Source organism: Lagopus leucura, unplaced genomic scaffold (assembly GCF_019238085.1).
Source record: "Lagopus leucura isolate 7727_CA_CO unplaced genomic scaffold, USGS_WTPT01 Super-Scaffold_73, whole genome shotgun sequence".
NCBI classification, from domain to species: Eukaryota; Metazoa; Chordata; class Aves; order Galliformes; family Phasianidae; genus Lagopus; species Lagopus leucura.
Window position 1 is genome coordinate 69,206,586 of NW_024962252.1, and position 13,783 is coordinate 69,220,368.

General features: G+C 39.0%; 1 protein-coding gene across 1 annotated transcript in view; it reads left to right on the forward strand.

Moving 5' to 3' along the window:
- The window catches only part of KIF26B (kinesin family member 26B), a 284,016-nt gene that overhangs the window by 100,171 nt on the left and 170,062 nt on the right, over positions 1 to 13,783 (forward strand). The window lies entirely within an intron of this gene.

The window sequence follows — 13,783 nt, forward strand, 5'->3', positions numbered from 1 at the left end:
TTCCTTACTGTAAAGCTATCACAGTGAAGATAGATTATGATGGTTCCTGCAGACCAAAATGTACTGGGGAAAAATATCATTGCATGGATTTGAATTAAATGTTAGGCCAGCTTTGGCTAATGTGATGTCCAGGTTGGTTCCCTTAAAAAAAAAAAAAAAAAAAAAACTTGTGAATTGAAAATAGCCAACTGAAACAAACATGTTTGAAATTGTGACAGAAGTTGCATGCAACAACAGGTTGCAAAAACACAAGTAGCTTGGAAAACAGAAGTAAACTAGAAGTGCATGTAAAAGCCTGACGATGCATTTGGTGTTGTGTAGGGAATATCCATTCCATTTGGTGGAATATCACTGCAAGTGCATAGCCTGAAGCTCACAAGTTGACCTCTCCAGAGCTGCTGAAAGGGGACCGGGACGGAAGGAGGCACAGTCCCTGGCAGTTTACAGCACACACAGAGAGCTTAATTTGGTGTTGAGGATGTGTTCCTTCTTTTTGCTCTCATTAGCTGAGACAGCAGTAAATCTAGAGTAAACAGAAGAGAGTGACGTAACTCAGCACCTAGTCATGCCTATAGAATTCACTGCAGGAAGAGGCCTCTAAGTCAAATACTTAGTTGAGTGATTTTTATGATAGCTAATAATAGCTGTAGCACTATGCAAACGAAGGTAATAAGGCAATCAAACCTGTGCCTTAAGGCATTCATCTTCACGGCCAGGAAGGAGCTGTTTCTGTCTGGCTAGTGGTTTTGTTTGAAGGCTCTTCTGACACCTTTTGAATCTTTTTCATGTATTCCTGTTAAAACTGTTGGCTGCTGCTGTCATAAAATAATATTAAGACCTCAGCAGGACATTTTTATTATTAACATGAAAGTAAGACAGGTGTTCAGGTATTGTGACAAAGATTAGAAGAACGAACCTTGTTAAATTGAGAGGTCACTCCTGCTGATGCATAGCTTTGTAGAGTTGACTTTTTAAATATCAACTGCATACTGACTCCTTCGGAAATGAGATAATTTCATGGCAGCTCCTATTAGCACCAATAACTGTGAAATTAACTATTGCTTCAACTCAGTTTTGACAACACAGAAGGGTGAGGTAGCTACACAAAGCCAAAGGGCAATGCGATTCAGCATGACTTATGCTTTGAGACGGTAGATTAGTCTGTGGTTTGTGCATCTACCAGAAGGTGGAATTTTTCAGCATGGAAGTTGAAGCTAAATGCTATTTCCCTGTGGAGACAGAGGAACACAATATTGTTATGCTTTTTGACTTGAGAGGTTGGCTGGGATCAAGGTCTTGCAAGGAAATTTGCACTGAAGGGATATGCTCTTGACTTCGAAAGATTGTATCAGCATCTCTACTTTTGGGAAGGAAATATAAATGTTTCCTAGGCAAACGCAAGCCTTTTCCAGATGAAATCTAGCCCCTAAGAGTGCCTCTCACAGAATCACAGAATTGTAGGGGTTGGAAGGGACCTCCAGAGATCATCGAGTCCAACCCTCTCCTGCAACACCAGACTGTTGGTGCTTCTTGTTTCCACTTCTACACAATGTCTGTGCATTTTTTTGACTAAGTAATACCCAGTTCCCTGTATTTATATTTTGACCCACTGAACCCTTCTGTACAAAGGGTATAATTTTTGATCAGCTCTGTATGCAACCTCGAATAATGGCTCCTATTTGGGTATCCAAGACTACATCAGAAAATAACAATTTTGAATGAAAAGTATATGTCACAGCATCAGCTTCAAAATAGTTTCATCCCAATGCCATTGTAATATTACTTTAATCCAGTTGTAGGGTTCTGACACACAAGTAGCTTAGTTTCTAGCAAGTTTGCTAATACATAATAGATGTGAATGCCTGGTTTTAGCAAATTCAAGATGAGTAGACTTTGTTTCTTAACTCTAAAAAAAATGATTGCAAAATAAACCAGACTACCTTGCACTTGCCACAGGCTGTGTACAGCATGTGGGCAGCTGTCATGATGCAGTAAAAAAAAATTCCACATTATAACCTTTTGATGAGATGGGAGGCTCTCAGAAAGCCAACTGGCTCCTTGGACAATATTACAAATGATAAGCTGAATGGGTCATGTGAATATGTGCAACTTCAGTGATGCTGATTTTATTTTGAGTACTTAAATGGATATAGAAGCATTTCAACAACTAAATCTCATGCAGGAGAGTGGCTACATTTCCTTTACAAATTGTTCATGTGGAACTGAGCTCAAACAAAAACAGTAAAATTGCTTTCTCCTTCAGGAATGAGACAAATTTCTCTTTTTAAGATGAGAGATCTTACTCCAATGCAGGTGCGCACTGGAAGACATGTTGCAGTATTGATCAAGCTAAACTGAAATGCTGAGAAGGAATATGTCAACATAATGGCCAGACAGCAAGGTTTCAACACAATATTTCAGTTTTTTATCCTCCTGTAGGTTTCAATGTAGTTTTCTAAAAGAACTGAGAACATTCGGAACCTTAGATCTGTCCTGAAGTAAACATAGAATTGAAATATGCATTTTAATTTTTATTTTACTAAGTGCTGGAATAGAACATACAAGACTCTCCTTGGAATCCTTTCAAATGATGAGTGGTTAATTTTTCATAGCAGCAGTGAAAGAGAGAGCTGCATGAACAGTATTGATAATCAGTAGTGTCAGAGGTTAACTTTTATATAATCAGCTTTTAAAAATGTACTTCTACATAGAGATGATTTAGGAAAGTGCATGGAAAACGATACTACAAAGTGTATCTTCCAACTTAAAATCTTTGAATCGAGAAGGATTTTCAGTCTCTCAGCTTAAACTTCCTAAACACCTGTATTGCTTTGTCCAAAATATACCTGGCTTCCAAGTGAGTTGACTGTTTACTTTAAAAAAATAGTTACAAACTTGCTGCATTCTATGTCTTGGGCTGAAGTTTCTACAGACTTTGGGAGATAGGAGTCTCCTGGAAGGGTTTGAGTCTTCATAATACACTTCCCAAAATGATTTTTTTTTTGTTTCTACAGAAATCCAGTTTGAACTTAGTATACTCTTGTGTAGGGATAAGGTCTCTGCTGTTGAAATAAGGCAAAATACCTTTTAGGGCTGTAGCTTTCCATGGTAAGGGCAGTTTGGTTTTTAAACTTTTCCAAGATTAATTAGTGAATTTATGGGAGTTGTACCTCTAAATTATTAACTACACAGGTTGCTCCAAAAGTAATGCCTCCTACTTACCTCCATAAAAACGACAACAAATACAAAGAGTGTAACGACACTATTTGATAAGGCAAAATCTCATCTATGAGATGCTGTTTTTCAAAACCTCTACCATCAGTAGCTATGCATTTTGGCCAGCAATGAATGAGAGCCTACATGATGTGCTTGTAAGAAGCTGTTCTAGTGGAAGTGACACGCTGTTTCACAGCTGCTATGACAATGTTGTTGCTGAAAAGCATCACCCACTGCCTCATTTTGCTCGTGTCCACTGTTTGGTCTTTATTAACATTCAGCAAGCATTGATGAATGTCAGCTGGTGCCACTTTTCTGCATGGAGGAATTCAGTCCCACATCTTTGCTTTATACACACTTCCATGCCAGATGCCATTTTGTCAGACTGCCCCTCTGCTGCCATCTGTCACACAGCAACAACAAGTAACTAAATACTGGTGGGAAGGTTCAACCTCTTCTGCCATACCACCAATATGATGGTATGTGTGATGTCATAGGCCAACATAATAAAATAGGATACAAAATTCATATGAGCTGGGGAAAAATAGTAACTAAGAAAATTAATGTCACTGAGAAATTAGTTTATTTTTTGCTTGTGCAAAAGTTTATGCCTTAGATGCAAGATTCAAGTCCTCTGGTTACTGTAAAGTACTTTATGAATGATCATATTAGTTAATGCACAGAGACATTGTGTATTACTGTGCTACTATCTGTAAGTACTGCTTTAGTTAAAACTTTGGCTGCAGTTTACAGAAAAACTGACATTTGTAATTCTTTGCAGTGGAGAATCCAAGTTTCAAACAAATTCAAGACATTTGCTAGAGCTAGATCAAACTCACTCAGTCTTCTGTGAGTAGCTGGATAAGAGATGTGTCAGGCTTTCACTGATCCTATTCCCCCAAAATGTGAGCTTTCGTGGTGATTGTGTGTATTGCCTTACTTCGTAATGCCACATTTTTATGAAGCAATCAGTATGGGAATCTCTGTGCCTGTCAGATTTTTTCTTTCCACATTGGAAATGAAGTATTTTTTTCCCCCACATTTTAATGGTAGAATTTATTATATATCTTTTAAATAAAGACTGATGATCTGATTCTCACATCTATCTGTGGGAAAAGTAATGGTGTTTTTTATTGCTTACTTCCTTGTTAGCTGTAGAAAGAGGTTGCTTTCTGAGTCGATAATGCCATTTAAGTTAGGCCCGCATGCTGACGCACTCTGATAGCTTCTAGAGCTGCTCTTGTCAACTGATAGTGAAAGGTCAGTGTCTTACAGATTGCTGTTTGTGATAGAGAAACCTCTATGGTAAGATTTGAACTCCTTATAATGCGTTGACATTGCTGTCATGATAGTAACTGATCAGAGAAATGAAAGTTTGCTTTCATAGCAAATGTATTGCTCCTGCACACTGTGAACTTGAAAGGATTCTGCCTCAGCTGCGAGGGTACAGCCAGTTCACTTGACTGCTGCGTTATGTGTACAGGTGGAAGTCAGGTGTGGTCACCTTTCACTGTCCACACACGCGCTTCTGCCCTAGTTATTTTAGCACAATTAGCCTGGTCACTGATGTCTTGAAAGGTAGCTGATGCAGAAAAGGTTTGCAGTGTGACCGTGTGACCGCTCTATCTACATGTATGCAATCAACTTTAAATGAGACACACAAAGAGTGTCCTTTTATTATGTAAGATGCTTTCTTTTATGATATATTAGAAATCTGATAGCAAATAAAAGTCACAGTAGAAAAAAATCCAATTAATTTCCAGGTGTACATAAGGCAGCAGCCATATTAAAAGAATTGCAAACTTTAATGAAGTAGACTTAAAAAAAAAAAAATTAAAAAAAGAAATTCTGAAAGCTAGGGGCAGCCTTTGCTTTCTCACAGATTGCCATGTTATCTCCTTGATGGGAAAGCAAGCAGATTTTATTGTGTATGTGCACAGTATTATTTTTTGCATTGCTGAAATGCCTAGCCACCCAAAACTGGGACTAGAACTCTCTTTATTAGTCTGTTGCTCCAATTTTTTTGTTGTTGTTGTTTGCAGAGTGATTATGGGAATATGCTAGCTTGGAAGCCTTGTGTTGCTGTTCTGTTCACAGAGGCTTGACCTGTGGAGCTTAATGAATGAGGGGGATGTTTGGATATAGCTGTTAGTACTTTACTGCCTTACTTGTAAGGGACAGTTTGCAGTTTCCAAGTGTCTGTCCATGGGTAGTCTGCTTCTCTGCAGTTTAAAGAGTGAGAAGATCTGCACCTTGGGGCAGCTGTCCTTCCAATGGCTTCCTTTGAGGGTAACAGTAGAGGCTGATGCAATCCTAAATGGATGTCATACAATGTAGAATACAGAGGAAGGTAAACTATGGTAACTGTTGTTAGGTTTTTTTTTTTTTGGTAACATGGTGGAGGCCTTACCTTTAACAAAAAATGTTGACAAGTAGGAACCAATACCAGGAAGTTCCTACCAAGAAGTAGGAACCAATAAATAAAACGTGCAGGATATGGCATGCATATTGTGCTATAGGAGTACTATAGGCTGGAGTCTGCAACTTCCATACAAGGATATATTTACTGTAGGTGGACATTTACTGTTCTGAATACTTAAAACCACACAATTTACCTCCTATGATATTTTTACATTTTTGTTTTCCTTTTTACTCAATAAATGTATCAGTAAAAAATGAGAGAGCAAGAAGCAAGCTTGGCCAATATATTTTCATATTCCGTATAGAGATTCCTTTTAACGTAGGTAGAATTCTAACCATTCTTTCCATGGTATAGTTAGCTTTGGAGAGCACTGGCAATCTGGGAGCACTGAGTTCATTGCTAAGCCAAATCACCATTGTTAAGCCAAACCAATTTAGTACCTTATGCCTCAGTGCTGGAGGTTGGTTGGGAATGTGCACTGATTTATATTTGCAGGGTTAAGTTCTGTATGGAAATTTGCTGATCAAGCAAATGAACTATTGCCATAGACTTAATAGAGCAGCTGTTTTCAGAAAACAAAAAAACCCCCAAAACTTACCAGTAATGTTTGCTAGGTATTGTTTTTGAAGAGACTGCACCACTGCTTTGTATGTTCTTTTTTTTTTTATTGTTTTACTTTTTTTCTTTTTTTTTTTTTATCAGTACAAAAGCTAGGGCAAGAAAGTACACAGAATGAGTAAGTGGAAATAAGGAGAGTACCAGGTGCTGTCATTATTTATTATGGAAAAAACAGGGTATAAATAAAACTTCAGAAATACTATTTCATGAGGCAGAACTCTTGGGGTGAGGAGTCGGAGGGATATGTCTTTCAGGAGGGATAAACCCAGGATTAGTGAGATCAGCTGGTAAGTAATTAACCTTAAGACATTCAGCGATTTGCTGCAATATACTTAATGTTATGGGCTCCTGAGTGTGAGATATAACTGTATCATAAAAATTTTGATGGGAGGATGTTTCGATGTCTGCAAAAACTGTGATTTTATCAGTGCTGAGGACTGTATTAGATCTGTGTTAAATAGCAATCTTGTTTATAGAAGGACATAAGAAGTGTCTGCCACAGTCAAAGGTCACCTTTCTTCTGGACAGTGGGAAGCTGGAGACTGCAGTTAAGCTCTAGGTGCTGTCATGGTTACTAAGTAGTAATATTTTAGTAAAAATAGTTTATGCTAGATGCAGTCTGACTCTTCTTTAGAAGCGAAACAGAATAAAATCATAGAATCTTAGAATTGCTCAGGTTGGAAAAGACCTTAAAGACTGAGTCCAACCACAACCTAACCATACCACCCTAACTGTTACAACCCTCTGCTAGATCATGTGCCTGAGCACCACATCCAAACAGTTTTTAAACGCATCCAGAGACGGTGACTCTACCACCTCCCTGAGGAGCCTATTCCAGTGCTTAACAACCCTTTCTGTAAAGAAGCATTTCCTAATATCCAACCTAAATTTACCCTGGCAACTTGAGTTCATTTCCCCTTGTCCTGACACCTGTCTCCAGTGAGAAGAAACCAACCCTGCTCTCACTTTAAGCACCTTTCCGGTACTGGAAGAGAGCAATAAGGTCTCTCCTCAGCCTCCTCTTCCTCAGACTAAACAGCCCAAGTTTCTTCAGTCTCTCCTTGTAGGGCATATTCTCCAAGCCTTGTTGCCCTTCTTTGGACCTGCTCCACACCTCAATTTTCTTTCTGTATTGAGGTGACCAAAACAGAACACAGTACGCGAGGTTGGGCCTCACCAGTTCCATAATTAGCATTCTTGCTATCCCAGTGATTCCTAAAACTTTATTCTAAGTGTGCACTGTTTTGTCTTTCAATACAAAATATTGACATATTCAAAAATATTTCAGATCTTGTGTGAAAGTATTAATAAAGCAGGAGCAAAGCATGCCTGAGGACCTTCTCAGTTTCAGTTTTCACAGTGTGTTTGATAAGCAACATTTGGTATGTCTCCATCACATACTGCAACTAAGATCATGAATGTAGCAGATATTGTGCATGTCTTTTTTCAGTCTTATTCTTTTGATAGGAAAGGACTGTCAAGAATTGCTATCTTGCTCTTGTTCTCTCAGTCTCTGTATCAGCAGTTAGTGATCTCCCACTGTAGCAGCTTAGTATTCTGCCATGTGAGAAAAAGGTCATAATAAAATGACAAGATGCTATGAGGCTGCATCAGTGCCCTTAGCTACAGGAATTTGTTGCTGTTCAAAAATGATTTCTTTTATAGGTGGATTTTGTCCTGAATGTTATTTGTTGTAGAGAGTGGTTTGTGGTAGATACAGAGCATGTCCCTCCTACTCCGTGGTATGTTAAAGACGACTGACTTTGCAAATCACTGCTGCTTTCAGGTTGTTTTGATTGAATTATGCCATTGTTCCTTTTTGCCTTGTGTCAGATGCGTAAAAATTAATTTGTGAGTTGTGTAGGTAGTAAAAGATTGCTCTATTTCCCCACTCCCAAAGCTCCATTTCAGTTTCAGTAAACTATCAGATTTACCTCAAAGTGTTTGGATCTCTGTTCAGTGGTGATCTGTAAAGCTGACTGATGCTAAAGTCAGCTATTTTCACATGATAACTGGTCCCAGTAACACACTAGAGTTAGAAAAATGAAATATATAAAATGTCAAATTATCCACTTTTCTCTTTGTGGCACTGAGCACAGTTGAACCTAGCTGTTACCTTCTTCCTTGAATACTATGATAAAGAACAAAAGAATGCAGCTGAAAATTATCATGCAGAACTTACTGTGTCTTTGTATGCAAACTTATGTGTTTGGTAAAACGTCAGTATTTCAAGAAGGGCTCAGATAAAAATATTGTAGAAAGAGTACACACTGTTAATTTATTATTCTCTTGTTGAGAGATGTCTTTCTGCATTTACTTGATTTTTCTTGGACAAGTGAATGAGGTACTGTGAGATGCCTTTCCTATTGCCTGCTTTGTCGCTCCCACAGACCATCATCTAGAGTATTTGGGCCAAACAAGAATAAAAACTATATCTTGTTATGACTCAAAATTCTGATGAGCCAAATGGACTTGGACAGATAGTAAAAGCTGAACAGAAAAAGAGCTAGAATACCTGGTTGTGCATAATGGAAGACTTACAGTTAAGCTAGTAAATTTGTGTTCTAAGCAGACATATAAGAATTGATGATGGTTTTGGAGTGTTGAAGCTTTTGGAGAGGTATTTTTTTTTTATAGCTTCCCTCCCATCTTATAAAGGGAAATTTTTCACAAGAATCTGTTTCTTGACATTTAGACATCCAGACATTTTCTTTCTAAAATAAATCTGGAAGTTATTTCTTCAAGATTTATCATGTGAAAAAATCAGAGTGCTGCTCTGAATCAAGAGCGGGCTGCCAAAGAAGGAATTCATGAGCCTGCTTTTTTATGAAAGTTATTGTCAGTTTCTTCTTGCTAATGGGCTTCTCTTCTGAGAGCATGATCTTCTACACGGTCTCCAATGTCACTGTGAAACACCTCTCAGATGTTTATCTTGAATTTGGCTTCAGATATGGATACATTTCATACATTTCTGTACATTTAGTTCATTCAGCAATCACTGAAGTGTACTAGATTTCAGGAATGTTCAGGGTACTTCACATTCTCCAAAGCAAAGAATGTTTCACTTCTTTCATAAATGTTCAATTTCAATGGCACTTCCAGTTGGAGTCTTCAGTAAGGAGCTTTAGAAACATTAATGAGCTTGGCTGTAAAATGCCCTTAGATAAATATAATTAACCTCATACTGCAGATGGCAAGTTTTATTCACAGAATCTCTCCTTAATTGGAATAGGAAGAGACTCTAGCCTGGCTAACCCCTGTCATTTAACTCTGTTTCCTATGAAATTGAGAATTTAAATTGTGACTTATCTCCAGCTCTTGCTGTATGCTGTCAGAAAGCAGAGAAAGAAGAGGTTAATGGCTGCCTCACTTTTATGAGACAGGAGAAAAAATGGGGCCTGAGGAGGGACATCTGTCTTGTTCCATGTGCACTTAAAAGGTTTTTATTAAGGCATGAAAGGTTGCGTTGTTCTGTGCTTTGTCCTTTTGTTGCTTATCTGTTCACTGATGTGCTGCCAATAATTCAATAAACGAATTTCTTAAAATATATCCTATTAATTTATCTTAAACCTCATGTATGTGGTATGTGGGTAATCAAAAAGCAAGAAAAAGAGAGTTAAGGAATCTGTTTTTCTTTTCCCCCTTAAATCCAGAAACTGTATCTAGTGAGAGAGGCAGCGATGCTTAAGGGTCAGATTTGGGAAGCGTCCTTGCCAGGCATGCGTTATTTACTCTTCACCACACCCCCCGCCTCAAGAATCAAGTAAACAGCTCCCGAAGAATTGTGTTTGCTAACAATCAAAACATGATTTTCAACTATGTCTTTTGAAGTAGGATAGAGAAAAAAAAATTTTCTGAGATTTAAAAAATTTTACTATTTTATTTTAGTCACATCTGTATATGCATGAACTTCTGCAAAGTGTCAGAGGAGAAAGGGATTTTTTGATACTACAGCTGGAGGACAAAAGAAGTGAGATGGAGAGATACTTCACAAGCCCGCTCTTCAGTTTGGTACAACAGTTTAAATTACTTCCATACTCCCTGGCATATGAAGTAAAAGAAAGAAATGTAGTAGAATTAGTTGGTAGTCTCTCGATACTTGGGTATGAATGATCTGAACTTATTTCTGTCCACTGTCTTGTGTATATATATTGAATTCTTGGAAAACATGAAGATTTTACAGACATTGTGTATGTCTAGGTTTCAGGTGTAGTGCTTAGTCTGTGTATTGACCCAGAGGTTGAAACTCCTGCAGTATAAGCAGTGCTGTAATGAGCATTGGACATCAAAAAGGCTCCCATCCTGGCCAAGGTTTGGCATCACACTTTGTGTTTCATCTCCACTAGCTGAGTTTCCAAAGGGACAATTCCTTAATAAGATATCATAGTCTGTTCTCCTGTACTTGTCTTCATATAAGTAAAAGATAGCAACATGGTAACTTGAGAAGCTTATTCAAGCAAAACCACTGTTCCATTTGAGGCTGGGTATTACTGTTTCACTAGGTACTTTCGGGTGTTTTGACTTGTATAGAAGAGAGTAGTGTTGCACACTTCCTAGATGAGAAACAGTAAAATTTTTGAAATTTAGGGAAATATTTCAACTTTCATCACTTCTGGAGACTGTTGAAAATTCAGCTTTGGCAGGCAAAGGAAACTGGAAACCTTTCCTAGTTTAGGAGATCCTGGACTGTAGCTTACTCAAATTCTGTTGTCTTAATTTATCTACACCTTGTTTTAAGCAAAATAAAATACAGTTCCATTTTGGTATCTTTTAGTGTATACGTTTGGGAGTTTGATTCTGTGAAAGCTCACACTGAGAAATAGAGTTTTGCCCAGAAAGTATGTCACTGTGGGTAAGAAAGTCACACAATGGTGCCAGACCCTCAGGACCTAAGAAGTATTTAAGACCAATTTGCCCCATTGTGAGTGTCCATCTAGTGCAGTTCTGGGAGGGCTCTCTATCCATAGTTGTTTACACTGGAATGCTGTTTTTCATGATTGATGCATCACTGTCAACGTCAGCAATAGCTTTCTGCACCAAAGCAAGTTGTGCGAATGAAAAAGAGGGAGAGCTCCAAGGAATTGCTGCCTTTCCAATAGACTCTTGTGGTCAGTACCATACAGATGTTTCATAGCCTGCAGTTTGAGCAACTTTGCCATCCTTGTATTTAGACTATTGTGTGATAAAAAATAGTAATACTACTAAAAATAGTAGTACTACTGACAGATCATAGAAACATCCCCACACGTGTTGAGAAATATGTTATTTCTCAAATGAGTATTATTCATACATTTTCTGTCCTACAGGTTGCATGGTACTCCACAAATGCAGAATCTGTAAAGATATTTATTTCCTGTTTCTTGTTCAGTTCTTTTGCATTTTTCAATACAAGAAAGTATGGCCTAAGTACAGTCTTTTTTTAAGATACTCAACCCCATTTATTAAAAGGCATAATTGTATGTTTTCCTGGATAATATCTATTCCTGTTTGAGTGCATAGGTGAGAAGGAATGGTCTATGTATGTATTTTTCTGAAATAATCTCATGTCTCCTAGGTAAGACAGTATTTGATTTTGGACTGTGTTAATGCATCTAATCAGCTTTTGAAGAAACTTGAGTATAGTAGTCTTCAGGAAATGTTCACACTCAGTTAGTGGTTCTTTATTTTTCACAGAATCACAGAATCACCCGGGTTGGAAGGGACCCCAAGGATCATGTAGTTCCAACCCCCCTGCCTAGCAGGGCCACCAAACATACACATTCAGATCAGGTTGCCCAGGACCCCGTCCAACCTGGCCTTAAACACGTCCAAGGACGGGGCATCCACAACCTCCCTGGGCAGCCTGTTCCAGGGCCTAACCACTCTCCTAGTAAAGAACTTCCCCCTAACATCCAACCTAAATCTTCCCTCCTTCAACTTAAAACCATTTCCCCTAGTCCTGCTGTTATCAGCCCTTTTGAAGAGTTTACTCCCCTCCTGGGTGTAGGTTCCCTTCAGGTATTGATAGGCTGCAATGAGGTCACCCCGCAGCCTTCTCTTCTCCAGGCTGAACAAGCCCAACTCCCTCAGCCTGTCCCCATAGGGGAGGTGCTCCAGCCCCCTGATCATCTTAGTCGCCCTCCTCTGGACCCTTTCCAAAATCTCAATGTCTTTCTTGTACTGAGGGCTCCACACCTGGACACAGTACTCCAGATGGGGCCTCACAAGAGCCGAGTAGAGAGGGACAATCACCTCCCTGTCCCTGCTGGCCACCCCTCTCCTGATGGAGCCCAGGATCCCATTTGCCTTTCGAGCTGCCAGAGCGCACTGCTGGCTCATATTCAGTCTCTCATCCATCAGGACCCCCAGGTCCTTCTCTGCCGAGCTGCTCTCAAGGACCGCTCCTCCCAGCCTGTACAGGTGCCTGGGGTTCTTCCGGCCCATGTTTGTTCTGTGGTGTTCTTGGTAATAGCATTTGTGGATATGAGTTTGGATCATCTAAAATTCTCCAAAGCTATTTAATTATTCCTTTTATGACTATGGCATGGTATGTCTTGGATATCTCAAGTCCTTTCCCGTTATACAGTTGGCTGAAGTACCTCTTCCAAGCTTTGCCATCTTGCACTTTCAGGGAATCTGCTGACAGCAATAGAAATATGCTGCAGTGGCTGTGGAAATTTATATTTGGCAATAGATGGGGAAGTCATGATTGCAATTGAGACTGTCTATGACTGAACTATGACTGCAATTGAGATAAGACACCTCGTTAGCTTAATTGCTATCAGGTTCCTTTGGAGTGAGTGTCACTTCCTGTTAACGCTCAGCACTGTCTGAATTGAATAATGATCACAGAACGATAGAAGGATTCAGGTTGGAAGGGACCTTTAAACGTTTTCTAATTCCAGTGCCTCTGCCATGGCCCATATAGTCATAGAATTGCTCCGGTTGGAAAAAACCTTAAAGATCATCGAGTCCAACCACGACCATCCCTAGTTAATTCCCTGCAAATACAAATAATTGAGTTAACAAAAATTATGCAGGCTTTGGCAATTCATTGCTTAGTGAATTCAAGTGTATTGGATGCCTCAAGTGGACTTACATAGGTTAGTATAGCATTGAAGAGTCTGGTTACCTGTGTGCTAGAAATAAGGGGAGGTATTGGCAGGTAGCCTAAATTCCTGAGTTTTGCCAGTAGTATGAGATGATTTTAAGTCCACTGTCTTGGTAGCTTCTGAGAGAACTGCTCAGTCATTGTAGTGAACCTGTGAATCAGAAAGGGGCAGTGGGAAAGAAGCGTGATTAGGGCACTTTTACTGGTTCCTCATAAAATACAGTATCAAGTGTAGTACTCCATGAGGCATCACAGTTAATTGACCTCAAATATGTAAAATATGGATGAACTTTTAGACTATCTTCTGGCTGTAGTAAAATGGATAACAGCTAAACTAAAGCAAGCTTAACTGGAAAATGAGTGAACTACAGGGTGATCTCAAATAATTTTCTTGATGTGCCTCACAGAGATATCTTCTTGTTATTGTGGTGATATCA